The 25,704-nt window shown below is 38.1% G+C and overlaps 1 long non-coding RNA gene across 2 annotated transcripts in view; it reads left to right on the top strand.

Annotated features, from left to right (window-relative positions):
* Positions 1 to 15,912: 15,912 nt before the first annotated feature.
* LOC144057780 (uncharacterized) overlaps positions 15,913 to 25,704 on the top strand; it is a 33,082-nt gene continuing 23,290 nt past the window's right edge. Inside the window, exons 1-2 of one of the 2 annotated variants that reach the window (XR_013295324.1) lie at positions 15,913 to 15,955; positions 21,762 to 21,809. This is a non-coding gene — a long non-coding RNA (uncharacterized LOC144057780). Of the gene's footprint in view, positions 15,956 to 17,971; positions 18,158 to 21,761; positions 21,810 to 25,704 lie in introns of those variants that run through there. The other variant, XR_013295323.1, reaches the window with a different exon arrangement.

Raw genomic sequence — 25,704 nt, forward strand, 5'->3', positions numbered from 1 at the left:
TTCGGTTTAGGTTAACAGTATGGGATTTTTAATAGGTTTTAGGTGAATTAATGAGTGTACACACTCACACGCACGCACGCGCACACACACACACATACAAAATAAAAAATAAATAAAAAAGAGAGCAATGATGATGACATGTCGAATCGGTAAAATTACCGAATGAACAATACTGAGCTCTCTCTCAAAAAAAAGATGATTTTTGTAGTTTTTGCTGATTTTTAGCGAAAAAACATTTACTTGACTAAAGTACCGGTGAATGAAAATAGTTATTTTATTGCAGCTATACAATAGTGTACTGTGTGTTATAACATTGGGTTAGATTAGCCTTCTATTGTATTTTTACAAGGCCGTTATCATGTTCACATTCAAATATATTACTTTTATATTTCCTCAAATACTAGCTAGGGGCTTTTTATTTATATTTGTTGCATAACTAACTGCTGACGGGTGCGGCAAATATATCAGCGTGCATGCTTTTATTTCCACAAACACATTTTTCGAATAATATTAAACATCGTTCCTGCTATATTACAAATCACGTTAACACGTTGAAAACAAAACTCAAATGGCTATTATGATGAAATGCAGCCATAGGAGAAATGTGTTGATGGTGATCAATTGGAGGAGAAGTGAGCAATATGATAGGAAGATAAAAGCGAAATGGTGTATTAGTGTGTTAGCATGTCTGCCACAGTCCTCGGTTTTGAACCTTTGGCCTACCTGTGTGGTGTGTCCATGTTCTCTCGGCTTGAGTTTTCTCTACATTCATGCATGTTGGGTTACTTAACGACTCCAGCTATAACCAGCAACCTTAATGAGGGCAAACATGGATGGATGGATAATGCGCAACCCAAGCTTTTAGTCTGATAACCAGAACTTCATTCAGACTTTACCATGGCAACCACAGTCTCCTATTCTTATTGTCCTTTTGCACAGTCAAAAATATAGTACAGTACTCAGTTTGTTTGTTTTTTTACACGACATTGAATGGAATTCATCTTTATGTTGTTGCTGTTCTAAATCACAACGCATCATCAAAAATAGTACAGCCAAGATTGGGCTTGGACAAGAAATCGGACCTAGCACTTTTGGCTTTGGCCAGCCCCTCATAAATAGCAGAATTGACTCGTAAACTAAAAAAAAAAAAAAGTTGAAAATAATATTATATTAAAATAATATTTGGAACGTCATGCAAAAACTGTGCAACAATTGAAGCATGCGAGACAATCCCACATACTGACATATGCTTGCTGTTCCATCTTATTTCATTGGGTTCGTGTTTTTATTTTTTTTTATAATAATATCAAAAAGGCCCATAATCATGCGTAACGCCAACCAAGATGACTAAAAAAGAAACACCCGGAGTTGGCTTCAGGCATGCTTATAACCAAATAAATAGCAGTCAAATTATTTAGGGGGAAAAGAAGAAGAAGAAGAAAACAAACCTTGTAACTTTAAAAATTGCATAATGATAATTAATCATTACTTACGTCCATCAAATAACCATCGTGAAAGGCAAACAAATAAATAAATACTCTACATGTTTGTTCCTTATGGGTGTTCTAGTTTAAGTATATGAATCATCAACATGCTAAAAATCCAAAATTTTGCTTCTATTGTTAACGCCAGCGCTTTTGTCTGCTTTTAGTTCAATTGATCATTTATCCATTTATTGAAATATTTTTTGATATGTACTTCCTGTTATAGCAGCTCAGGCTTCTGGTTAAAAGGTGCTCCCTCCTTGTAAAAAAGTTACTACATGCGTTTGTATCAAGCGGGAAAAAAGAAAACGGCTGCTTTATGAGCTCACGCAAAGCAACTATAGCAAATCATTTATGCAGTTTTTTTTTGTTGTTGCTTACTTTCATAATGTTTAAATTGCAAAGTTTTGACTGTTTTTTTTTTTACTTATTTGACCATGCAGCCAACTCACTGCTGATAAAGGGGTCAAAGGCCTCTGCGTCAATCTCATTTGTCAAACGTATGTAAATGAACCACGACCCAATAACGCTTAGTTCCATTTCATACTTGTTTGTCGTGATGGCAAAATGAAGCTTCATGAAGCATTTGCGATACTTTTTGACTCCTCTAGATGGTGCTCTTGGTTTAAAGATAAAGGCAAGTGCAATAAAAAAAAATTACATTTGCATTGCATCTGTCAGAAAGATGGGGGCTTTAGGACCCAGATGCGGGAAGGCAGAGCAAGGAGGCAGAGGTGCAGTCCAAAAAGAGGTTTTAATTTCTAATCAAAAAAAGCTAACTTCAAAATACAAAATAAACTGAACTAACAAAACATGAAGCTAAACATGACAAAACAACTAAGGCGAGACTAACAACATGACATGGATCCTGATAAGGCAAAAAGGTCAGCGTGACGTGGCGAAAGACTTACGCCAGTGGCAACAATGAACCGACACAGACAGGGGGGAGACAACCGACTAAATACACCAACACTAATGACATAACAAGACACACCTGGCTGAGGGCACTGATTGGATGACACATGAGGGTAATGGGGAAAGGTGGACACAATCAGGGATCAGGGTTGACAAAGACACCAAACAAGGAAGGGCAAGTGACCTGAAACGAGAGGAGTCAGACTTTTCACAATAAAACAGGAAATGACAAGACAAGGGGAAAACACAAGCTAAACATGACAGGGATTAAACAAGACTGAAAATAAACATGACAGCATCTTTGAATCATGAGTGCCATCTTGAGGAGTCAAAAAGTATCGCAAGTGCTTCATGAAGCTTCATTTTCCCATCACTACTTGTTTGCACTTAACAGTTCATATCAAACATTTGCGAGTCTGTTCAAATGAGTCCACAAATTCCTCAATGTAGTTCCCGCTCAATTCTGCACTTCTTCTTTATTGAGCCATTCCTCTTCCCGCTGCCTTTAAAAAGCCGGGATGGGGGGGGGGGGGTGCCTTTGCATGGCCAGAGGCCCGCGTTAGCCGAGCCATTAGCGCACGCAGTCACCTCCATGAAATTACCTGACCAACCCACAGGAGTAATGAAATTACCTGCCACTAGCCAAGCTGATGAAATATTTAACAAGGTTTTCAAAGCCAATAATAGAGCAGCAATCATCATGGCGGATTCTGATTTGAAGTTTGTGAACGATGGCGTTGTTTCTTCTCCGGTCTACCTTGTGCTTGTTTGTGAGTTATCGGCTTGGCGTCAAATACCTTTTTGTGCATGCGCAAAGAAAACAGAGGCTCTTAACGGCCCATATGAGTCAATATTTAATCAATGCTACAGCTGTTCAGCGACAAACACTGGCTTGTGTTGTAATTGATCAACTCATTCAACAGCAACATTTATCATCTACAGGCGATCAAAATTTTTTATTTTAGGTTTGAAATTACAACAGTATGGAAAACTTTGCGATTTAATGCACTTTCAATAATTGTACGGTATGTGTAGTACTGTCACTCCATGACGTGACCTTTATAAGGACACACAGAAGCAGACGAATGGGCCAACCTACACAACAGAAAGCAGAAATATCTCTTTTTGAGATTGTCCAGCTAAAGATAGATCCTTTGTGTCTTCATACAATGAAGAAACACAATTGAGCAATTTGGTTTCTTTTTGGGAGTTAAATCATCCATCAACTCAACAAAGCTGGGATGGATATATAAACAAAGACACATTTGGAAACAAATATTTGTTTTTTCATCCATGTCACATGCAAACTCCGACTTAACATGCGACTCCCGTGTGTAACGCGCGTGGGCCGATCGGCCATGGATGGTGCAGCGGGTCGGCAAAAAAAAACGGGAGCGCAACAAAAGGATTGGCAGTCCACAGATTCAGGTTCGGCGCCACCACGCGTTACAATAATCGTAGGCCTCCACGGCATAAAAAAATAACAAAGAAAGAAGTTAACAGTTACTAAGGACCAAGGTTATTTTAGTTAATGGAAACTAACAAAATAACTAAAACTATCATTGAAAAACTAAATGGTTTGATATTGTTAAATCGTTAAAATAAAAAAACAAAAATCGCTTTATTTTATTTTTTATTTTTTATTTTTTTCAGGAGAGCTCAGTATTCATTCGATTTGACATCATCATTGCTCTCCTTTTTTTTTTTAAAATATATATATATATATTTATATATATATATATACATATACACACATATATACATATATATATATATATATATATATATATATATATATATATATATATATATATATATATATATATATATATATATTTTGTATGTGCGTGCGTGCGTGTGCCTGCGTGCGTGTGTGTATTCATCAGTTCACCTAAAGCCCATTAAAAAAAAATCCCATACTAATAATATAATATAATAATAAATTGCCAAATGCAGAAACATCAATGTAAGTTATCACGATATAGTGGCTCTCGCTAACAGACAGAATTAAGTAACCAGAATTAGGTTAAAAAATTCTATATATGTAGACCATGTTTCTATAAATTTTGATATTTGGTCACTTTAAAAAAAAAAATCGCTTTAAAAAAAATGCAAACTGAGACTACATTTTACATTTACAAAACGAAAACTAACTAAAATGGTGCCTTCTTTGGTAATTAATTTAATACATGAGCCTTTGGGGTTGATTTTAATTATATTAATTTCGATATTAACCGAAATAGGGACGTTTGAAAGTATGTCGTAATAAAAAAAAAAAAGAAAAGAATAAAAAGAGAGAGCAATGATGATGACATGTCGAATCGGTAAAATTACCGAATGAACAATACTGAGCTCTCAAAAGAAAAAGAAAAAAAAGAAACATGCTATCCGTGTTAAAAATAAAATAATAAAAAAATGAAGGTTTGTCGCACAGAAGTGACATCGTCTAGTAGCAGCCAATAGAAAAACACCTTCAGATGACATCACTCCTAGGCGACCATTTTGCGTGTGACATTCGGTTCGCCTGTTTTTTCATTTAAATCAGCCGAAACACAACACGAGGTACAAAGTGTGTTGCTTTTTTCATTTTCAGTTTTTACATCTTGCACAAAAGTAATACACAACTTTTTCTTTTTCTTTTTAAGAAAACTAATACTAAACTAAGTCAAACTAAACTAAAACTAACAGAGCCGCCCTGAAAACTAACTAAAATAAAACTTACTGTAATAAAAATTCAAAAACTATAATAACCCTGCAAAGGACACAAGCAATAAAGGTAGGGTGCATTTTTGTCCTGCCCAAAAATGGATGCCTTGTCTTGTATAAACAAATGAGTCAATAGTATTTAAGATTGTGATTGATTTGCTTCCTGGTTCATTTTGTTGACTCCGGCCCCCTCCATTCCTTTTTTCACACAGCCGGGCTATACTGTAGTTGCAATAATTGGCTCCGGACCCTCCCTCATGTCCTCACACATCTGTCGTGCCCTATGAATAGTTTCTTTTTGCTCGCATCACAGTCGCCGCCCTTTTCAGGTTCTGTTTATTCATTCCTGATGTATTCTTCCAGCAGTTCAATTCTAATTATGTGCTTGCCAGCTTTTTCTTTTAGGCCATTTCTTTAGCGAGAATAATGGCTTTGCTATGATTAAGTTTGCAGCAAAGAGGCAAAAAAAAAAGGTAGATTAGAGACGTAAACAGCCAAGAAGCGACAGTGCCTTTGCTTTTTATCGCACGCTAAACAAGGACGAAGCCAGCCAGTGGGGGCGGGCGGGTCAGCGGGGTTATCAAACAGACACTTCCCTTCACGTATCTCGTTGAATTTAGCCTCTAACATCTCCGGCGTGCTTGGCGCTACATTATGGGCTTGCCAGTTCAACCCACACGCTGACACTCAACCTCAACCACGATAGTCCAAATGGGACAGCTCACATGAAACAAGCTACGCTGCGGCTCAGAAACGAGCTAGCTTTAATTTCCGATACCAGGTGGGGAGTTATATTTCTCTTTCGTCCTCAAATGAAACACTGGAGAGGATGAGCAGCCCTGATAAAAGCTTTGCGATTCAAGTTAGCCACTTTGCTTTTCTGTTGACCCTTTTAAACACATTTACTTGGTTTTTTTCAATATGGAGAAATAAGAATGGTTGTTACAGTAGGCTAAACATAGAAAATGCTGCCGTTAGTTGTGTTATGACTGCAGTAGTTTGTGTGCTAGGCCTCCCCTTGGGGAAAATCCCTCTTGATTAATCCTTACAAGCAGTAAGATTACACACATCACTCCTCAGCCCAAAGGAAACATTGGGACGCAATAGCAGCAGTAGGTAGGAAATACACAAAGCAAACTCTTTAAATAGGTCATGTGTTGTTGTTTTTTTTGACATAAGAAGTCAAGTACAATAATATGCTCAAATCGATTCCTATCAAAATCCTCCCATTTATATCCATCCCTGTGGGCGGCCATTTTGCCACTTGCTTTTGACTAAAAATGACATCAGAGCTGCTCAGGTCTCAGGTAATGACCAATCATGGCTCGGATTGCAAAGGTCACATGACCAAACTCAGAAAACAGGTGAGCCGTGCTTGGTCATTACCGGAACCCTGAGTAACTGTGATGTCATTTTCAGTCGACAGCAAGTGGCAAAATGGCCGCCCAAAGGGATGGATTGAAACCAGGTGGATTTTACTGCTTAATTCATATCCCACAAGCGTGATATTAATCAGAATGAACATATTGTAAAAAAATAAAAAAATTCACTTGACTTCCTCTTTGTTAGCTTTTTCTATAATGTAGTCAAACTAGTGACAAACATGTTTGCACTTATGGACGATACGCCACGGAGGAGGCGGGACTTCCGACTTCCGGGTTTTCACCCATCGACGTTGTTTCCGTGCGATTGTTGGAACGCGGCCCGCAGTGACTGGAAACGGCGCTGATGTGTAAAACCAGGAAGTCGGAAGTCCCTGGCATCTACTCCATTACTACAATAACAATCCATTCTAATTTTCAGTTGAATTATTTGTAGTTAATTTCTGCTCTAGATCCTCTCAAAGTGGCCGTCACCGGCACAATTAATCACAATCGTACTGATAACTCTTTAATGTCATCCTCATTAATCTGTAAATGCTACTGAACGCAACGGTGATAGGTTTCATTTTATAATGTGGGCGTGATTAGTTATTTATATCGTGATATTACAGGTTAATGTTGTTTGTTTACAGTACAACAAACACATCAGTACACGTTTACACTCTTGCTCTCTCTCAATAAATTATATGTGTATAAATGTGTTTGTATTATTTGTTTGTTTAAAGACTTTAAAAATGAAGTGCCATAAATAAATAACAAAAAGCACCTCTCACTCAACGTGAAGTATAATTCTATCTTCTTTTTTTTTTGTCGTAACCATGAATTAAATTGCCTTAAGAATTCAGACGTTCAATGCCGCTAAGGATATTTATCTATAGATTTTTTTCCTTCTCACAGTTATAGGGTAACGGAGCGTCTGAAAATGGCTATCACTGAATGAGTTAAACGGTAATATTGTGCGTACAGTTAATGAAGGCTTTAACAAATTAATCCTCATAAATGGGAACCACTTGGACGTCACCCAGCAATGTTTGTCGACTAGACGTTCCACCGTATTTTCATCCCGCCTTAATTGATCTTGAATAATGCAAAAGCTTGCTCTCCCTTGGCTCTAATGCTTGTCATATTCCATTTGAAAGTTTGCGCTGTTACTGTTCAGGGAATGTGCTTTCTATCTGTTATCAACAGCTTGTGCCTGGCATGAGCTTTTAAATGGTCTGCTGTGTGCGTCAGGACTTTGAAAAAGGTCAAAGAAAAGCAAAGCGTAACTTGACATTTTCTCCTGCCAGTATCTGACCCCGCGAGAGGAAGTTTTTTCTTACAGTTCACAAGCATTTTGTTCGTTGCCTGTCATGCGAGACGAACGGTTCTGTTCAACCTTTAGGTGTGATGTGTGTCATCATTCTTGAACGCGTAGGCAGGCTATTAATCATGGTAGAGCGTGACTGTGACTGTGACTGTGACTGTGCGCTTGCGTTTAACCTGAGTGAAATATTATGTCGTGATTGGTTTGTGAGTGTTGATCCTTTACCAATTCTCTCCTGATTGGCACCAAATGTACTAAACTGGTGAGGTCTCTCCAGGATGCCCTGACAAGTTTATCCTTAACTCATTCAAACCCAAAAACGTATTAATACGTTTATTTTAATACTTTGTTTAATCCCTTATTTATACGTTTTTTTTTTCAAAATGTTTTTTTATGACGATAAAGAAGGCTTTGATGCAGCTTCTGACCTGAAGAGGTCGCTTAAAGCAACGGTAGTTATTACAAAAAACGACCAGCAGGTGGCAGCAGAGTATAAGAGATCAACCAGGGCCATGTTGCAAAAAAAGCTTTTTTCCCCCCAGTGTTTTAAACAGATTTGTGAATAATGATGAAACTTGAAAGAAGAGACTCTAATCTTTCTTTTGGTAGGTTCCATGTTTTTATAGCAAGAGAACACAATATTCTGTGGGCCTTGCAAAATCAGTCAAAATCCAGTAATACAGCCAGGAGCGAAGTGGGTTACTTCAGTGAAAATGGCTAGGTGTGAATGAGTTAAAAATGTTTTTACTGCTTGTACGATCAGCCAGTGTCATGTTGCAACAAGCTCTTTCATAACTATATTCTAATGCTAATTGCTGCAAATCTGAAACAGATACATATAAAAAAAAAAACATTTTTTTATAATCCTTCTTTTGGTAGGTTTCATGTTTTTAGAGCAATAGAACACAATATTCTGTGGGCCTTGCAATATGAGTCAAAATCCAGTAACAAAGCCCGGAGCGAAGAGCTTTCGTGAAAATGGCTAGGAGGGAATTAGTTAATTTATGTAAAGTCCATCATTACATATGGGTGGATTATAAACCTTTGATCATTAGGCTTAATACAGTGCGCACACTATCACTCATATGTTGTGTCTGAATGGTTTATTCAGGTTGCATGTTATGCTTAGACCACAACAGCCCACCTCCAAATGCTGTTTGATGAAAGAGATCAAAACTGCAACGGCTGTGACATGAAAACCGATTTATTGGCAATTCCGCCACGCTGCAATCCCCTTTGGCTCGACTACTTGTATCATTTATTCATGTTCCTCATGAATGCAAGTCGTATTGTTATGCCTGATCAATATTTGCTGCAGGTAGACGGAAACCTGATTCACTTTTTGAAGTCAGGATTGTGTTAAAGTGAACGCGTGTGCAGCGGCGAGTGGGCGGCTGGATGTGTGTGGGAGTGGACAGTGTCAACAAGGCAGAGCCATTAATTGCAATTGCAGTGTCAGGAGCTCACTGAGATAAACACCAACACAGGCTTTCAAATACCGTGTTGTTCACTTTACCGTTTTTATGAAAAGGTGGGAAAAAACTCTTGTAAGTGTGTGGGGTTGGGGGGGTTGGGAGCCCCCCCCCCCCCTTTTTTTTTTTGCAGTACAGTTTGGCTGAAAAGTCACAGGCTCCTGCTGTTTACTGTGGTTGTGCTGCGCAACAAAGTGGACCATGCTGTGTCCGGCACACAAGATCAGCAGGCAAAGAAAGGGAAAAATAACCCTAAAGAAGCGGGCTCAAAATGAAAAATATTTAACCGGGGCATGTGGTGGTGATTTTCAGATTCGATTCTTTATGACACTACACCGAATATTTTGTATTAAATGTGAGATAGAGATTCGTTTTCGCAAACTTTTCTCATCGTGCAGTTTTGCAGTAGTTTCTTGTGTGTCCGCCTAATTTCCTGTTAACTCCCTTACGTACCGTTTACATGAGAACACACGTTTTTTTGGAGCATAAAAGCTGGTCTCGAAAGGGACATTTTTGAATCATCTGTGTCTAAATGCTTACAGTTCATTCGTTAAAACAATGCATTTGAGATAAGAATAACAAGTATAAAAGTATAAATAATAATAAGTCAACGGCATCTCGCGCCATCCATCCTCTTCCGCTTCTGGCGCCTGGTCATGGGGGAAGCAGCTTAAGCAGGGAAGGAAAGACTTCCTTTGCCCAGACCACTTCATCCAGTTCTTCCCGGGGGATCCTGAGGTGTTCTCGGACCAGTTCAGAGACATCGTCTCTCCAGAGAATCCTGGGTTTTCCCTGGGGCCTTCGGTCATTCAGCTGAGCCAAGAACACCTCATTAAGGGGCAGCGCCGGACTGGGACTCATTTATTGATTTCAAAACGGATCCACGGGTCGGAAATGATTAATTGGCGGCGGCCGCTCAAGTGGGAAAATTCAGGTCGTTACAAGTTTGTCACTCAAAAAGCACTGTATTTGCTAATTTTGAAATGAATACACGGTCCAAAAATAAATAGCGCCCTCTGGCGGCCCACAGGGAATCGTCCCGTCCCTCCACAGGGCCCAGGCCGGGCCTACTAAGGAGGCATCCTTTGGATATGGAGGTCTTTATCCTCATGTCAACCACTTCACATTCTGGTAAGAACCACTCCGGCAAGAGCTAAAGATCTCGGCTTGATGATGATGCAGAAAACAGAGTCGTAATTCTGAGGCCACCAAACCCGAGCCCTTGCAACACCTTATTTGTGCCTAGAAATTCTGTCCATAAATGTTATGACCAGAATCAGTGGCAAAAGATAGCCTTGGAAGGATTCTAACCCTCCTGACCCAAACTCTGATGGGCTTGACACACGGAAGGCAACAAACAACATTGAAATACGTACCTCTTCGCCTCCCAGGTCTCAACAAATGGGTCGCGATAAGCAGCCATGACGGCGGCAACAGACGCCGCTCTCGTTACAACAGATTTGATACACCCAGTATGAAGATCCATCCATTTCCTATATAATTTTATTATTATTATTATTATTACTTTCTTGTATCGTGTCGCGGGTATCACATGCACGAATGCCGCGTGTGGCCGAGGGGGAGGGGAGATGGCAATTTTCGCCTTGTCGCCCCGCTTCCATAGGAAATGAATTGAGAGCGAGCGACGTCGCCTGCTGCGTGCAGAGCCCTTGACACTTGTTCAGGGATTGAACAGCCAGTATCAGGGGGTCCATGCTGAGGGGCTGAATCATTCTCCCAACTCCCAACTATCCTTGATCAAGTTTGACTGAATAGCTCGTACACACGTCAGTAAGGGATTCACTTAACTCATTCACTGCCATTGACGGCTATAGACGTCAAAAATTCATTTGAACTATTTCTATTAGTTTAACATTTTTTTCCACTTTTGCTAACAAGAGTATGAAAACCTAGATTTTTTTTATTGTAAATTTAGAACAGATATAAAATGTATGATTAATCATTAGTTAACTAGTGAAGTCATGATTAGTTACAATTAAAAAATGTAATTGCCTAACGTCCCTAATTTAAACAAAGGGGCGTCAGACGATTAGAATTTTTTATCGAAATTAATCGCATGACTTAAAAAAAAATTCTAGGTTTTCATAAAAAAATAAATTAAATTAAATAAATGTTAAACTAATAGAAATAGTTCACATACATTTTTGACATCTATAGTCGTCAATGGCAGTGAATGAGTTAACAATATGTATATTAGTGCGGCTATCGAACTGCAGTGCATCATACTGAGTGGTGCCACTAACGTTTGAAAGATTGCATGAGGCTAAACCAGGCAGCTAAAATCAAATAAACAACTCTCAGTGCCCTAATTTTCATTGTGAGTTTTTAATGAGTGTTCCAAGACATTGATCAATAGCGATCAGGCATGCTGACAACTCAGCAGCACTGGGCAATCACTTACAGCAAATTAGAACCTTGTAATTTGGGGGACGATGCTGCAAGCACTTCTATTCACAATTCTTTTATTTGACCATGAACAGCAGCTCAACATTTTTCATAGAGCTCCACACACAAACTTAAACACCTCGTGAAATTAAAAAAAAACGTCCATCGCGTTAATTAGAACATTCTTTTGTGACAGTTGAATGGGTTATGAAAAAAAAATCAATTAGTCACACGCATAGTTCATCACCCAAGCAACATGGCAGCACCTCTGATTGCAAAGTCACTGATGCTTGCCAAGGTAAAAAAACAAAAAAACACACACACAATTGCAGTGCTCATCATTTTTAAACAGGCGGTGTCCCGCAGGCATCTATGCCGTGACTGGCAGATCTTTATTTACTGTAGCGACCAAATGGCAGACTAACGGTGTCGCTCTCAAGATGTTGTTTTCATCCTCTTTTTTGTTTCTTTCGCAGCAGTGTTCAGCATTAACGGGCACAGGTTCAGCAGCCTCAACTGACAATTAGTCACGCAAGAGTGATTTGTCTGGGCCCGGGACTTGATTAGCTTCTGTGATTTTACGCCTGACTGGAGGAAGCCAGCAAAAATGCCACAAGAGAGCCGTTACAACATAAAAAGAAAATATGTGCAGAGATCAAAGTCAGTCACTGAATAAGATTTTTAAATGCTTTGTGATTGTTGCTCAAGGTGAGCAAGAGAAGTTTCTCAAGGTTTTTTCAGTCGGGGGTCGTATTTTTGATGAAACTTGTGTTTTTATTCCAAATTGCCTCAACAAAGTGTGTTAGGGTAATAATAATGTGGGAAGAAAATGAGAATACTTGAAAGTTTCATAAATAAAACCAACCCCCCAAAATTTTTGACAATATGTTTGTCATGATTTGGGTCAGCTGGTGGGCTCCACCCACCATACACACCTGCTGCCCATCATGCAATCAGACCTCAATAAAAGCCTGATGGACACAGCAAGGAGTGTCGGGTGATTACCCCGAGACGCCGCTCTCTTGACCTGACTGTACTCGTCTTACAAGTTTTCTCCTGCTGCCCATGATTTACCTTTTTTGCCGCCACTGTGCGTGCTTTTGAGTTTTGTTTGTGTTCCGCCTGTGCGCGTGAGTTTGTGTTTGTTTTCGTCCGCCTGTGTGCGTGATTTTGAGTTTGTTTGCTATCCGCCTGTGTGCGTGAGTTTGTGTTTATTTTTGTCCGCCTGTGTGCGTGATTTTGTGTTTGCGTTTATCGCCACATTAAATCAAAGTTATCCGCATCCCTGCCGTGGCTCGCCTTCCTCACTGCATCTGGGTCCGCCCTTCTCAAGCCGTGACAATGTTCTATGCAGCCCCACTAGTTTAAATACAGTATTTTGGTTGCGTTAGTAGAATATGAGTTAGGCGTTAAAAGCCAACATCAATATCAGAAGGCAGCCATTTTGCCACTTGCTGTCGCGTGAAATGACATCAGTTGCTCAGGTAACAACCAATCACGGCTCATCTTCAGAAAGCAAGTGAACTGTGGTTGGCCGTTGTTTGAGCCCTGAGCAACTGTGACGTCATCTTCAGTCGACAAGTGGCAAAATGGCCGCCACCTGAGATGGATAAAAACGGCTTGATTTTGCTGCATAACTCATATTCCACAAATGTAATAATAATCAGAATGTCATGTTTAGACATATTAGTGTCAAGAAATGTTTAAGGTTGACTTCACCTTTAACTCATTTGCTCCCAAAAACATATAAAAACGCTCTATTTCAAATACTTCTATGGTCCCAAAAACATATTTATACGTTTTTATTTATTTATGCTAGAGCATACAGAAGACTTTGATGCAGCCTCTGACCTGAAGAGCAGCAATGATAGTTATTACAAAAAACGGCCAGTAGGTGGCAGCAGAGTATAAGAGATCAACCAGGGCCATGTTGCAAAAAAAGCTTCTTTCCCCCAGTGTTTTAAACAGATTTGTGAATAATGATGAAACTTAACTATATTCTAATGCAAAACGGAAACAGATATAAATATACTTTTAGTATAGACTCTAATCTTTCTTTTGGTAGGTTCCATGTTTTTTATAGCAATAGAACACAATATTCTGTGTGCCTTGCAAAATCTGTCAAAATCCAGTAATACAGCCAGGAGCGAAGTGGGTTACTTCAGTGAAAATGGCTAGGTGTGAATGAGTTAAGAATGTTTTTACTGCTTGTACGATCTTGCAGGTTTGAAGATGGTGAAAATTTGACTATTAAGCAAAACACATTCCAAATTTCAAACAAACCAGTCCAAAAAAATCATAGACCTTCGTGTAGCTGTAGTTGGTACTGATAGATATTATAACATTTTTAATACTTCATTTTATTTTATTAACCATTATTACACATTATTAACATTTTAATTCTTTATATTAACCTTGTCAAAATGTTTTGTGTCCTGTGCAGAGCAGATGGTGTTGATTTTGGTATAATCTGACCTTAAACTGGGTCATACTGTTTAGTCTAAAAAAGTACCTTCTCAGCGCTTTGTGCGAAAACACATTTGGTCCTTGAGAACAGAATCTGTTTTGAACACCCACACCTGACTCTGTTTTCGCCATCGCTCACGGAAAAGTACCAGAAAGTATGTTTTGTCTACAAATGAAAGTATCTCTTCAGTACATGAAATACTTTTCTCACCTCCCCCTCCCAAGCATCTTCTATCTTATCTCAGATCTCGGGGCACTGATTATCGAGTACTGACATTGTAGCAGATGTAATTGTGAATATGGCTTTGATGGGGGAAAATCCTCCTTGTGCATGTGGCATTAACATTGAGAAGTGTTTTTTTTTTTTTTTTTTACTTGTTTACAACTATAAGATACATGCATGCAGGTCTGTAAGTTCTAACAAATCCATTTAAACGATCCACTGTAGGTGCTGGCAAACAGTGAAAAAGAAGATGGAGCAGGCAGGTGAAGGAAACGTATCGACTAAACAGGACTGTAAAAGCCTCCGAGAGTTCAAACCAACAAGGAGCCGCAGCGAGATGAAGAAAAAGACAAGTGCCTTGGAGAGGGTTCAAAACAATTGAGCTAAAGTTAAATTCAAACAGAGGATGAAGATGCGAGTTAATGGAGCTCGGTGAAACACCGAAATCAAGGGTTGGTAAAATGGGGGTTGTCTTGGAAACAGCTGCTATATCAGAATTCCAATCTACGGGGAGGAGGGGACCCTCATCCTCTGGAGGGTCTGCTGCACTCACTGTGAAACCTAAAATCAGTGCTTTGAAATGCGCACATTTAGCATTAAGCCAACTCACTCTGTTGGATGGAGCCTGGTGTGTGTGCTGGAAGCAAAATGTTGCCTTTTATTTTGAGCAACCATTTCATATGGAAAGCAGGAAGGGACAAGGCAGAACTCGTGGCAGGAAGAGAGTGGCTGAGGAATTTGCTCTCCTCTCTTAGTTAGCACTATCACTGTGCAGTACAATGCATTCTTGTAATATTATTGTACATTGCAAAAAAAAATTGTTTAAAAAAAAAAAATATATATATATATATATATATATATATATATATAAAATACTGTGAAATAACAGAAAATAACTTTTTTTGTAAAAAAAAATCAAACAGTAATTTTCTGGTGGCTGGGGTGCCAGAAAAATACTGTGAAATAAAAGAAAATTGCTTTCTCGTAAAAAACGGTAATTTTTCCATAATTAAAGTACAGTTTTTAATTGTAATTTTAACAAAATTGTATGTAATATAACAGTACAATATAACAGGCTTGAGGAAAAAATGCTATACCGTATAAATGAATACCCTAACAGTAAACCAATATCTATTTTTTTAACAGTTGCTGGCCATGTTTTGAAAGATTAATCAATTTTTTTTCCATATACTGTTATATTACATACAATCTTGTTAAAATTACAGTTAAAAAACTGCATTTTAATAATGGAAAAAAAACAACAGTTTTTTCGAGAAAGTAATTTTCTGCCGAAAAATTCCTGTTTTTTTTAACCTTTTTTTTTTTTCTACAGTGAATATATTGTAAATTGATGTATGATTTTAATGACTCTCATTTTAGGTGGCTTTTACATCTGCCCAAGGGACTGCAGATGAAAATGAGCTTAATTTAGCTAACGTGGGCACATTTACATTGTAAAATGTTGATTAATGTGCATTGCCCCTTTTCAAATAAATTCAATTCAGTTCGATTTAAAGCATCTGTGCGCCCAGGTGAGCAGAGTGACTAATGAGGTGGGCGTGGCTACCAGGCAGCGTGGATCGTGGAGTAGAGAGGTGAATGGAAATACACTGGGAGCCCACAGGTAAAAATATAGTCAAAGTTTGACATCTTCAATATCTTTTATTTAATATGTTTTTGTAAATATTGATTCTGAAGTGCTCCAGATGTGTTTTTGTATAAGTGCAATGTAAAAGTGTTGGTATCAAGCTAGATTAGTGGGCAACTCTGTGTAGCTGTAGATCAATTCACCCTACATGGTCTTGCAAAGCTTTAGTTTGATTAAACTCAATAGAAATAATGCGGGATTTACAGCGCTGTATTATAGACCAGTGGCTACCTGTTCTCATTAAATTCGCCGGTGAATAGATGTGATTTTGACCAACGCCGGGTCTCTCTGGATGGCTTCACCCCTTCCACTTTTAATAACAATGTGTTTAAAAAAAAAAAAAAAAAACTTACTTCTGTGATTAAATGGAAGCAAGATAATGAGCTGAAGTTATCCAATGGAACTTCACCAATCAAAAAGGTGAAAGATGTGGAGAAATTGACAGCGGGGGAAAAAAATGCCAATGTAGGAGGAGGAGGCTGCAGAAATAGTGTATTTCCTGCCAAACACCATCCAGATGTTCATACTGTTGTCTTTATGATAATTTATGGAAATCTGATGGGGGTGGGGGGGACCCTCACTTGCTGAACAATAAATGTCTCCCTATTAAGAGTAAGCGGAGGTCACACATCCCTTGCTGAATGTCAAAGCACTAAAAAGTAAATGCTTTGTCAGCTTTTGCTCATGCATTCGTTTATTTCGTAGGAGTTGAGCACTTGGAGGTAATGGAGATGAACCATGAAGAGCAAGCCTGGTCACGTGACTCTCAGTTCAAGGATTATGAAGCTCTGTGATATTAAAGACTGGAGTGATATTACTCAGGAGACATGAAGGGATTATTTGATCACCGGAACCCCCATCCTGCCTTTACCTTCTCCTTTGGGCTTTAAATTAAATCTTGGTTAGACTTTATACCATGAATGACTGAGGCACTGCAAAATCAATGCATTGAAGTAATATTAACTCATTCACTGCCATTTACGGCTATAAACGTCAAAAATTCATTTTTAACTATTTCTATTAGTTTAACATTTTTTTCCACTTTTGTTAACAAGATTATGAAAACCTAGATTTTTTTATTGTACATTTAGGACAGATATAAAAATTTGTGATTAATCGCGAGTTAACTAGTGAAGTCATGCGAGTAATTACGATTACAAAATTTAATCGCCTGATGCCCCGAATTTTTAATAATCTTTTATTTTTTTAAATTCATTCACTGCCATTGACGGCTATAAACGTCAAAAATTCATTTTAGCTATTTCTATTAGTTTAACATTTTTTCCCACTTTTGTTAACAAGAGGATGAAAACCTAGAATTTTTTTTATTGTACATTTAGAACAGATATGAAATTTGTGATTAATCGCGAGTTAACTAGTGAAGTCATGCGATTGATTAAAATAAAAAAATGTAATCGCCTCTCGCCCCTCATTTTTTATAATCTTTTTTTTTGTAATGAATTTATGGCAGTGAATGAGTTAAGCTCGATTTTGGAGTACAATTGAACTAACTAACTAGTGAAGTCATGCGATTAATTACAATTACAAATTTTAATCGCCTGATGCCCCGAATTTTTAATAATCTTTTCTTTTTTTAATTCATTCATTGCCATTGACGGCTATAAACGTAAAAAAAATAATTTTAGCTATTTCTATTAGTTTAACATTTTTTCCACTTATGTTAACAAGAGTATGAAAACATACAAAAAAAAATTATTGTTCATTTAGAACAGATAAAAAAATTGTGATTAATCATAAGTTAACTAATGAAGTCACGCGATTAATTACAATAAAAAAATTGAATCGCCTGTTGCCCCTAATTTTTAATAATCTTTTTTTTTTAATGAACTTATGGCAGTGAATGAGTTAACTATTGCATTAGTCCAAGAACTGCATAAAAATAATCGGTCTTAGTGCTCAGGTTGGAGTGAGAAAACAGACAGTGTGATTAGTGTATCATTAGCAATGTGTTTATTATTTGCAGACAGAGATGCCTCAAGTGCGGGTGAAATCTGATTTCTGTAGACTGCTTTCCGCCAAGTTGGGCCAGTCAATGGAGATGCGCCTGGTGGAGTGACAATTTGGTGGCAGAAGGTCGCTCTAAACCTGCTCGGACCATGTCTAAGTACTAGCACAGGGTAGACAGTTGGTAGGTAAAACCAACGTATTTCTTATATTAAATATGTGAACAGCAGGCAATCAGTGTATAAATCAATGAATTGTATTATTATTATTATTAGTAGTAGTAGTAGTAATAGTAATAGCAGCTTTCTTTATTATTATTATTTTTTTATTTTATTTTTATTTTATTTTTTTGCAGCTTTCTAAATGTCTGCCTGCATTTATTTATCTAAAGCAACAGTGGGATGCGTAAATCCAGAGTTTTTTTTTAATCTTATATAAAACCGAGCTAGCTTATAAAGTAGGTTGATGTTCCAGACCTTTCCATCACATGAAATACAAACAGACCCACCTTGCCATTCTCTTCTCTATATTTTAACAAAAGATAACATGATACAAGTTAGAATTAAGATCAAGATAACAATATAATTGAAAAAAACAAACAAACATTGGAACATAAGATAAACATTGGATGAGATGAGAACCCAACATAAAATAATTGTATATAAGATAATGTAATATAAGAACTAACGATAATATCGTGAGCTGAAATAGCTGAGAGCAAGAACCAAGTCACAAAAGCAATCATCATTTTTCATTGTGAGATAAATCTAATATGACAACTCTCTGGAAGCCATAAAATATGTACGAGTAGAAGTTGTAGAAGGTTTATGTTGCTGTCGACTTGTTGCACAGAATATGACTAGAATGATTATAGTTATAGCTGATAAACCCCGCCCCCCTGCCTTGTTCAGAGGGTGAAAAGGAATATCCAATTGTAATAAACATGTTAACTGAATACCTTTCTCTTTTTTTAAAAAAATTATCTTTGTGAAGGTCGACTGGAATTTCTTGAGAAGTTGAGTTATGGTATGTTTTTCAATGTATTGATTTTTAGTGCAGCCATTTTTCATGTAAATATTTTCACTATCCGGAGCAAACAAAGTCGATGACTGCCTGTGAAAACAAACACCACTCCATAAATCATGTATGGACACAACATAGAAAGCTATCAAACATGCTATATTGCACAATCAGGAAACTTTGATTGGTCAAGGACAATCTCAGCTTTGTGTGGGTGTTGAAACTCCACGTTTCATTAGATTGTCAATTAAGCTGTGAAATGTACATTTAGAGATAAATAAAGCATTCGTTCAACCTTGTACTGATTGAAACCGTCTCATGCCAGCACATCTGTAACAATGTTTTCAATTGCCATTTTTGAAAGTTCAATAACTATACAATACTGTAATAATACAAAACTACACACTACTGTGTCTATTGATGTTGTGCCCACGTCTTTTTCCAGGTATGACCAAGGTTGCCTCTCAAGGCTGTAAAAGGCTCTCTGAATCCCCCACCCCACAAAAAAAAATAAAGTATGGAGCATTTCCATGACAATTACAACAGTCCTCTTTATACATAATAAAGAGGCTGATGAGGACTCTTTGAAATGAGCATGACATTTTGAGTACCAATCGGGAGCACTTACATATTCATAAGGTGCTTTTGTTTGTTTCAATAACACTTGGAAATCAAAGAGAACGATGGTTTCCTAACTCCTACTTTCAAACAAGAAATGTAATAACATAAAAGCGCTCACAACTAACTGGGTGTAATGAGGAAAATCATTGGAACTCTGCTGCCATCCAGTCGCTTAGTCGACAAAGGGCAATGTGATTTAGATGGATGGATAGATAGACGGACAGACACTAGGAGAGGCTCCAGCATGCCTGGGACCCTCGTGGGGAAAAAGCCTTTCAGATGATGGATGGACGGTCATAACCTTTGAAAAACAAGAAGTTTTAGGCTATGGATAGATGGAATTGTAGTCCAAATCCATCTCTCCATAGCTTTCAAAGTCAAGCGATTAAAATCTTGTAACTAATTAATTGCACATGTTTACATAATTAATTGCGATTAATTCAAAAATGAATCGTGATAAATCACGTTTTTCTACTTCTGCTTCTTTCTACTACAAAGCCGGTAACCGATTCACTTTACTTGAGAACAATCTTGGAATTCATGTAGAAAGTATATTTCCAATAGTTTTCTTTGATCATTAAATAGAATTATCCTCCTGTAAAATGCAGCTGTTGAACAGAACGATCAAAATTAACTCGGCTTTACAGGCCATATATTTTTTTCTCATAGAAACAATCTTCAGAACTTCTCGCTTCCAGGTTTGGTTTTGCCACAAGCAGCACACTTCAGAAGGGTTCATTTGCGAGGCCCCCCGTGGAGGGACCCCGTGTATTTTGACTTGATACACCAAATACTTAATATGCTATTTGAATTTGGCTTTGTAACATGTGCAGATTACTTGAGCAAGTAAAACTGAAGGTAAAACTACTTATAGTCAATGTTTGTCCATCTTCACACTAAGTAGAAGTAAATAAAACTTGGTTAACTAAGGGGGAAAAAAACGCTTTAATGAATTCAAATTAATCTCCATAGTTAACGCCTTAATTTTGATTTGGACGGCCATATTTTCAAATGGATCTGCAGTAAATTATGTCTTCTAATTTCACTGGGTTATTTTACGAATGTCTCAACAATAATCACACAAAGGAAATTTAGTCCAAATGTTGCTGCCTCTTTACAATGACACGCAGTGGCATTTAATCAGCTCTGAAATAAATTCCAGCCAAGGTTAACTCCATTTTTTTTTTTTAAAGGAGTCCCATGTTGGTCTTTGGAAGCTCTTTTAGTATCCAGCCCGCTGTGTTGCTGTCTAGTCCAAATCCTCTAACCCGGCAGCATTCAACCATACATATTATATCTGCTGGTGTTTGAGTCCAGCTCCCCTGAATCTTAAAAACATTTGACTTGACCATACAAGTAGGCCAAAAATGCTTGATTCTTAATGAGCGAGTGGAGGACCTGCCATTAGCCTAGCTAGCTTAGCCGGTAGCTAACTTACCTCCCGCTAGCTGGCTAACTACTCCACGAACATGGCACCTTACAAGGACCAAGAGAGCGCACAAATATAATAGATAAGTGAAATGTTTTTCCATAAAATCCTATTACTTTTCAACTCTACATGAAGACTTTATATATGACACTGGAATGAATCTCTGGAAATGTTTGTGAGGTCGTCAATTTTTCTAGTTCATAAACTCAAAATTTCAAGTTCTGCAAAAAAATAATCCAAACACACACTGGTCCAAAATGTTTTGCTAAGATAAATTAATTGAGAAAGCACTAATGGGATATAGACCCACATTATTGATTAAGCAGCGGGGTTAACATTATGGCCATGATACATCTGAGCGCAAATAAGAATCCAAAGTTCCAGAACATCCATTTGTACTTTGTCCTCACTCATCTTTTGCGCCGCTGTGCTTTCAGCGTTCATGTGATTTAATACAATTTAGTTCTAGGGTATTGGCACACGATTTCAGGAGACTATCATATCATAGAGAACATTTCTGTTGTGAAGATTTTTTAGGGAGAGGATGAGAAATTTGTAGTAGTAGTAAGATGCTTTAAATGCAGCACAAACTTTTAATAGAAAAGTTTCATAGCGAGAACACACGCCATCATCCAAATAACAGCAGAAGAAACGTGTTTCACATTTGCTCATATCTTTCAGCTCCCCTTTTAATTTATTGTTGTTGTGTTGCTCCCAGCAGGAGACGGGATTTCATCAACTCGACATCCAAACCCCTGCATCACACGTAAGTTGTTTTGTTTTACGATTTAATTTAGACTACTGCATTTTAATAAGTCACAAAAGCACTTCAAACTGTTAAGAACAAATGTTTGTGGTCTACAAAACAATATTTTTACGAGTACATGACTACAAATGACAAATATAAATGCATATGCTAATGTTAGCATACATTGCTGCTTTGCCATTGCTCTGCACTTTTCAGCATACCCCACAGCTTTATATTTTATTTATATTTTCTTGTTGGTTTTAGTCTTCTTACCGCTACATATTGAGGAGGAAATACAGGCGTGAAATTTCAAAACAAACACACTTTGGAACAGCTTGAACGGTGGTTGACATGGGGAGACCTCAAAGTGGGCGGAAAGAAAGCAGTTTTAGTAGAAATGATCACCAGGGCTGTGCAGATCGATTCAAGTATTGATATAATCGATACTAACGTATAGATATTTTACATTTATTTACTAATTTGGCTTCTCATGGGTCCCTCGCGCATGTGCCGGCCTGCCAATGACAGCGATGGGCCGCACTAGCGGTAACAAATAATTATTTTCACAGTGAATGACATTATATGACAATGAGTCACATTATGCTTCGTTTGAGCTTTTCTAGTTGAGGCTAGGTATTAATGTAGCACAACATGTAAGTATAGTTTATTTTAATGTGACTAGACTATGGCTGATGTTTCTTTGAGTGCAGAAGAGTGACAGGGGCTAAGAATATGAAGATTACTACTACATTGCAAATGTAAACAACAGCCCAGGTATGTTTCTGTTAAGGATATTATATTTTTGGCATGTTTAAGAATGTCTAATTTGCAATAAAATATATATTTAGTAGGACAAATGATTTCAAATATCACAATATTTTATGAACCCAAAAGTACTTGGTATCGGCGATATTGGCACCATTATTTACTTGGTATCGATCAATACCAAAATCTCTTTCGCACAGCTCTAATGATCACTGGCACGCCGCTAATTTTCACGAAAACGAAACACATTGAAGTCACGATTTTCATTTGAAGATTTTAAGCCTACCTTTGGGCTATTACGTCTGTCTAGTTACTTTTGTCATGTTTGCTCCATATTTATTTGGTTGTTACTATCATAACTATGAGATAAATTTTTCAAAAATCATTTCCGGTTTAATACATTTTGGAGAAAACTTTTTTTTTTTTTTGACGCCATTGTTATTTACATCGAAACACATTCAGTGTGTAGTGACATAGAATGGCGGCAGGCTCTCTACCGAGCAATGTGAAAACGCCTACAAAGAAAGCAAGGTAAGTGTTCCGTTCACATTAGATGTCGCATTTGTTTTTGTAATGTGAACGGTACATAAAAAGATTGAATTTAACAAAAAATCCGAATTGCGCATCACGCCCGGCAGGGTGAACGTAGCTATAGTTATGTTGTCATGTTGTCGTAGGCATATTTTACCTTTTAAAACATCCAATATGGTTCTATAGCGCTGATACTTTATATAAATTTTCACATCTAAAGCAGCAGTGGCCTCCGTAGATAAACTCGAGGTCTTTTTGGTGAATTTACAATTCACCGTGATGTATAGTAGCTAGCATGTTGTAGCAGCTAGCAGGGCTAGCGCTGAGAAAGCATACGATAAACATACCTGCACAAACACTGCAGTCGCTCATATTGGGTCTGGATTTTCAGTTGTTGTAACCATAATACGTCTGTTAGGGATATTTATGGTGAAGTAGTGAGTCAGTTGACAAGTTTTGGCTCATATGAATACAATCCCTCAGTTGCCTGCCTGTGTATTAATGGCATTGTTTGTTAGCATATTTCGTTTTGACTTCATTGTAGCATGATTCAGGCAACTAGTTTCCCACGACTATTGAAAAAGTACCATTTTGAAGTGGGAAACCTACTGACCCAAAACTGATGTATAGCTGAGGTATGTTATTTGGAGTTAAAGGTCAGACTACAGTATGGTCCTGCAGTTAGCTTAAGTCAAAGAAAAATTGTTCACAGGAACCAAACAGTAGAAGTTCCTAAAACTGGAATGAAATTCAAGCTGTATGAGCGCTTGGTAATTAGGCTGCTGTCTTTGAAAGCTTTTTGGCATTAGCTGAATAATATAATAAGGGCCCAAAGGATTCCTAGAACCTCCCGGTCTGTCTGGAGCACACAGAGCTGTCAGGGGTGTAATATTGTGATGATGTTCAGAGCAGTGACAGATACAGCACTTAGCCGATGTTAAGATGACAGTTATCCTGCTTTATGTGAGATAAATAAGCGAGAAATTCTGATTTACACCTGCTCCGAACAGCCCTTTTTTCTTTTGTTCACAAGCACATCAGGGTCATTGGTGCGAAGCAAACTGTAATAGATCAGCTTGTGTGCTTGAGCTCCATGTGTAGAGAAAGAAGCAGTGTGACGCAGCAACAGGAGGGCGCTGAGGTTGGAAGCAAGTAAACACTGGCGAGTGATGGAGGCTGCACTATGGCAACGGGGTTTTGTAAGATAAACAGATCCATGATCAAAGCTGGAAGGAGCCTAGTATTGCTATGAAATCGTGTTTGAAAGTGTGTTTTTGCCCCATATATATATATATATTACTCTGCTACTAACCTTAAAACTCAATAATAAACAAGTACCCAGAGAGCAATCCATCCATCCATTTTCCTAACCGCTTGTCCTCACAAGGGTCGCGGGGGGTTGCTGGAGCCTATCCCAGCTGGCTTCGGGCAGTAGGCGGGGTACACCCCGAACTGGTTGCCAGCCATTTGCAGCCCAGAGAGCAATGAATATTACATAATAGAAGGGGGGAAATTAATTAAGAATACAAAGGATTTAGCATTGTTGACATTACCATAAGAAAGAATAAGTGTTACGTTTTAACAACAGTAATAAACGATGTGGGAAGTAAACAATACTAGCACTGGTAGGACAGCATATACCAACAATGGTAATCAACGATTTAGTGTTCCCTCGTCTTCCGCTGGGGTTAGAATCCAAAAAATGCCCGCAACAAATGAAATCCGCGAAGTAGTTAGCTTTATGCGTTACATTTATTATAAAAGTTTTAAGGCTCTAAAACCCATCACCACACGGTTTATACGCTTTTCTCATTGAAGCATTTCAATTTGTTTGTTTCATTCTTAATGTTCAAACCTTTATAAATTTGATAGAAAAAAGAAAGGAGGAAAAAAAGCATGCAAAATTGCACCCCAAAAAATCCACGAAACAGAAAAAAGTGAACCGCGTTATAGCGAGGGAACACAACGGTAAAGAAGGAACGAGCACATACAGGAAGTCCTCAAGTTACGGCGGAGTTCCGTTCTTACCCTGGTGATGTAACCTGAATTTCCACTTAAGTCGGATTTCACCGTTAAAGTCGATATTTACATCAAAATACTTTTATAAAATTTTATAAAACATATTTGCGCAACCCGGAAGATGCCGGAACCGATATTTCATGTTTCCCCAAGGACATTCATTGCTGACGGATGGCAGAGCGGAGCTAATTCAAACTTAAACACAGAAATCTCAAGAGGTGCTTCCAGATGACTGGACAACTACAGCAAATGTGATCAGGGAGACGGGTAGGACAGTCCTTGGCGTGTCATCTGGAAGGAAAGGAGATAAGGAGACTTGGTGGTGAAATGAGGAGGTGCAGAAGTCGATCCAGAGAAAGAGGTTAGCTAAGAAGAAGTGGGACACTGAGAGGACTGAAGAAAATAGACGGGAGTACAGGGAAATGAAGCGTAAGGTGGAAGTAGAAGTGGCCAAATAAGGTGACTGATCTATACAGGTTGGTTATTTTGCCGTGACTGGCAACTCGCCACCTAGTTGACGTGACTTTGTAATGGTACCCGGCCGCTAAGTGGTCTCGGCGTGACGGTTTGCATGTTGTGGCCTAAATGTGCACATTTG

Source organism: Vanacampus margaritifer, chromosome 9 (genome assembly GCF_051991255.1).
Source record: "Vanacampus margaritifer isolate UIUO_Vmar chromosome 9, RoL_Vmar_1.0, whole genome shotgun sequence".
In the NCBI taxonomy this organism is placed as follows: domain Eukaryota; kingdom Metazoa; phylum Chordata; class Actinopteri; order Syngnathiformes; family Syngnathidae; genus Vanacampus; species Vanacampus margaritifer.